Genomic DNA, 5,475 nt, shown 5'->3' on the forward strand with positions numbered 1-5,475 from the left:
CAACTACAGCCACTACACCAACTACAGCTACTACACTAACTACAGCTACTACACCAACTACAGCAACTACAGAAACTACAGCTACTACACCAACTACAGCAACTACAGCAACTACACCAACATTAACTACACCAACTACAGCAACTACACCAACTACAGCAACTACACCAACTACATTAACTACACCAACTACACCAACTACATTAACTACAGCAACTACACTAACTACACCAACTACATTAACTACACCAACTACACCAACTACACCAACTACAGCACCTACATCAACTACACCAACTACAGCAACTACACTAACTACACCAACTACACTAACTACACCAACTACATTAACTACACCAACTACACCAACAACAGCAACTACACCAACTACACCAACTACATTAACTACATTAACTACACCAACTACACCAACTACATTAACTACAACAACTACACTAACTACACCAACTACATTAACTACACCAACAACAGCAACTACAGCAACTACAGCACCTACAGCAACTACGGCAACTACAGCAACTACAGCAACTACACCAACTACACTAACTACACCAACTACATTAACTACACCAACTACAGCAACTACAGCAATTACAGCAACTACACCAACTACACCAACTACATTAACTACAGCAACTACAGCAACTACAGCCACTACACCAACTACAGCTACTACACTAACTACAGCTACTACACCAACTACAGCAACTACAGAAACTACAGCTACTACACCAACTACAGCAACTACAGCAACTACACCAACATTAACTACACCAACTACAGCAACTACAGCAACTACACCAACTACAGCAACTACACCAACTACATTAACTACACCAACTACACCAACTACACCAACTACTCCAACTACACCAACTACACCAACTACATTAACTACAGCAACTACACTAACTACACCAACTACATTAACTACACCAACTACACCAACTACACCAACTACAGCACCTACATCAACTACACCAACTACAGCAACTACACTAACTACAGCAACTACACTAACTACACCAACTACATTAACTACAGCTACTACACCAACTACACCAACTACAGCAACTACAGCTACTACAGCTACTACACCAACTACACCAACTACAGCAACTACAGCTACTACACCAACTACACCAACTACAGCTACTACACCAACTACAGCAACTACACCAACTACAGCTACTACACTAACTACAGCAACTACAGCAACTACACTAACTACACCAACTACAGCTACTACACTAACTACAGCTACTACACCAACTGCAGCAACTACACCAACTACAGCTACTACACTAACTACAGCAACTACACTTACTACAGCTACTACACCAACTACAGCAACTACAGCAACTACAGCTACTACACCAACTACACCAACTACAGCAACTACAGCTACTACACCAACTACACCAACTACACCAACTACAGCACTGACACCAACTACAGCTACTACACTAACTATAGCAACTACAGCAACTACACTAACTACACCAACTACAGCTACTACACTAACTACAGCTACTACACCAACTACAGCTACTACACTAACTACACCAACTACAGCTACTACACTTACTACAGCTACTACACCAACTACAGCAACTACAGCTACTACACCAACTACACCAACTACAGCTACTACACTAACTACAGCAACTACAGCAACTACACTAACTACAGCTACTACAGCTACTACACCAACTACAGCAACTACACCAGCTACAGCTACTACACCAACTACAGCTACTACACCAACTACACTAACTACACCAACTAGTGCTACTACACCAACTACAGCTACTACACCAACTACAGTAACTACAGCAATTACATCAACATTCTCATAGTGGGCTTAGTGGTCACTTAATGTCTCTATATTCGTGACGGTTATCATGAACCCATTACCCCTTTTTCATTGCCATGAAATAGGATGACTAAAATGTGTGCAATTCCACAATTGGTTTCGGATCCATTTAAGGAAACCTACTTCGGACTTTGCGACACTTCATTCAAGTTCAGGTTTAGGAATCACACAAGCTCATCTCGCAATGAACGGTATAGAAACGCAACTAGGATTTTTTTCAAAACGATTTTGAGCAAAAGTCGCTTTTTTAGTAGCTCGCACTGTGTCGGAAGTGCATTTTGGTTAGGCTTTTTACCGTCAAAACGTTGCTATACCTCCCCTCCGCTCTTCCTTTGAATACATGTACACCCAGGCAAACCCACAATTTATTGGCACTTTTGCCAAAATTCATTTGGCACTTTCCACACCGATGGATCAAAGACTGGTTTTGAGGATCATTTTATCGCCCTTTAAAAGCCGGAAAAGAAAGTTAAGTTAAAATATTGGTATAAAAAATTGTTTTCTTGTTCTTCGATTTAGTGAAATAAGCTCTCAAAAAAATGATGCAAAAGCAGTTGAGTTAAGGATGCAAAATGATTGGGGAGTTTTCATCAGCTAGATTTGCAAACACGCACTTTGCCTGAACCTTTAAAAAGGATGCAAAAGCACTATAGAGTTGAGGATGCAAAACTGTTTACACAATTTTCATCAGCTAGATTTGCAAACACGCCAGAGTGACTGAACATTTCATTTTTCGTCATTTGAATCATAAATAAGTCTATCCTATCTAATAAAAGCGATGACAGGCTCTGAGAACTTGTTTCGAACAGAAAACTTAAAAAAAATCCTTCTGTATTAGTAACAAGTTATTTGTAACTAGCTCAGTGGAGCAGGCTCGGGATCGGAATCAAACTCTACTCAACATGAGAGTAATGCAAGTTTTAGGTAAAATTTATGAAGGAGATATCTCATAGAAACTAAACAACGGACTTCTATATTCTTGATCCGTGTACATGATAATTTAGTTGCTTCCTCCTACATTATAGTTTTAGAAATGAGAGTAGTCACTGTCACGCCCAAAACCGATGATGGTGACGTGTAGGTGTAGATATGTCGTTATAACGTTTTCACTATATGAGGCCGAAATCCTATGATGAGACCATCCATTGAAAAGATTTTTTTGCTGTCTCTTTAAAGCAATAGAATAAAAGCATGAAAATGATTGGGGAGTTTTCATCAGATAGATTTGCAAACACGCCACAGTGACTGAACATATCATTTTTCGTCATTTGAATCATTAGTGAGTGTACCCTATTTAATAAAAAAAAAGAAAGATTAAAAGGAACTCAAACACAGGGCAGAGCGTATTAAAGAGATGGCACAAGAGAGTCTCAGCGAGCATTAAATCTGGCGCAGGATTTGGGCTTTAACCTGAATAAGAGATAGTGATGCTGTTAAACTACCCTACGACTGGCCAGTGGAAGATATCCCCTCCGCATGTGCTTGTGGTGACGTCTTTACGGTTGATCACGCTATGATTTGCAAACTAGGAGGTTTTATTACTCAACGCCACAAAGAGCTAAGAGATATCGAAGCTGAATTTCTGAGTATGGTGTGTAGCGATGTCAAGATCGAACCAGTTCTTCAAAACATCTCCGTCGAACATTTAAACAGAGGATCTAATAAAGCTCAGGATGCAAAGTTAGATATCCGCGCGCGTGCTTTCTGGGAGCGACGTCGATCAGTATTCTTCGATGTGAGGGTCTGTCACCCTAATGCTGTATCGTATAGGGACCTAGGCCACAACAAATTTATCGTATCCATGAGAACGAGAAAAATCGTCATTACTCAAGGAGAGTTCTGGACATCGAGCATGGAACATTTACACCTTTGGTCTTCACCACAACTGGCGGAATGGGAAGGAGTGCTTGATGTATCATAGCCGTTTAGCACAGCTGATTGCCATCAAAAAAGGGGAGAAGTATGCCAAAACCAACTCATGGATCAGAACCAACACCTCATTCGCACTCATGAGATCTGCGTTGGTTTGTCTTAGAGGCTCTAGGACAAGAAGAGTACTAGTGCCATGTGACATTAAGAATGTTGAAATTCACGTCGAAGTGTTGTTGAAGGAGCCATTCAATCGGACTATTGATGTGTTTCCAGAGTTACTTTTAAATGCAAATATTCGTTAATAAGGCATTGACAACGCTATTTAATTTTCCTCTTTTTTTCAGTGATTTTCTTGGTAAAAATGCAATTGACCTTCAAAATAGTTTTATTTTCAAATCGAAATTGATTTTTTTTATTGGAATGTAATGTTTTTAATTCGAATATATTTTTTTTCATTAAATGAATTTTTTTTGTGATCAAAACTAAGTGTTTTTTTGTTAAGAAAGCATTGTAAATAGTGTTTTGATGGAATTGTTTTTTCTAAGTGAATTGATTGTAAATAGGAAAAGCATTGTTATCAATAAAATATGTTCGATTATTACATTTTAAAATAGAATTAATGCTACTGAAACTCATCTCCGATGAGAGGAGAAGACGTAATCTTTTGTTTGTAACAGTTTGTTCCTACTGACAGTTCAATTCAAAATAATTGATAATTAAAAGAATTCTCCTTGCTATTAACTGAGAGGTGGTAGGTGAGCCAACGTGTTTCATTGTGTTATTCATTCCACCGAAAGACGGATTAAAATGCAAGTTTGTATTAGAAATTGGTTTTTAAATCATAAACGTTTTTAAGGGAAGAAAATCTACTGTCAAGTTTGTAGTCAAGATGTCCCACTTAAGAGCTCTAATGAGTTTGTTTGTGGTCACGGAAGGAGAAATTATTAGCTCCTTCAGAGTCCAAGTCTTGAGGAATTCAATAAGTTTATAACGATAACTGATTTGTAGTACAAAAAAGGAGTAAATGACCAAATTTTAAGTTTTTTTTTGAGGACGGGAACTGCAAGGCGATAAATTTTACCATCTCTTTCTGAACTCGGGTGCGGCCCCCTTTCTTCAGCTCCAACATAAATTCCCCTCTTTTTAGTAACTGGGCGACTTGGTAAAATCGCGAAATGGTTTGAAAGGACGCGGAGTCTATTTCAGCGACCTTTTATTGGACGGCGCCGTTGTCGAATCGTAAGGTCCCTAATCCTCATATTCCTTGACGGCGTCTTGAACTGTAGTTTGTCCTTCAATCCCTTGAACCTCCTGGATCGACTTCTACATGTGCCGACGCATCCCTTCTGAACATACTTAGAGCAAGCGGAACTGTACCAGCTCTTTCTTTGGTCTTCTCTCTTGTTCTTTGCTGTCGTACACTCCGTCCGAATTCTTTCGCAGAGCTCTGGAATGCCTTCCTTTGAATTGTCGCTCCTTTTCCTCCGCGCTCGAAAAATGTTTAGTGATTTCTAAACTACTAATTAAGTGACATTTCGTCACGGGCCATACGACTTATTTCTATTCCACGAACCAATTCTATGCTCTAGTTTTATTTTTTTTGACAGCGATTCAGAAAAAAGAAGATGACAGTCATTAATTCTCCAACAGATATCTCAACTACAAACGTAGTAAATTTCAGTATCATCATCAGGAATTCTGACCTT

The sequence above is a fragment of the Porites lutea genome, chromosome 10, assembly GCF_958299795.1.
Source record: "Porites lutea chromosome 10, jaPorLute2.1, whole genome shotgun sequence".
NCBI classification, from domain to species: Eukaryota; Metazoa; Cnidaria; class Anthozoa; order Scleractinia; family Poritidae; genus Porites; species Porites lutea.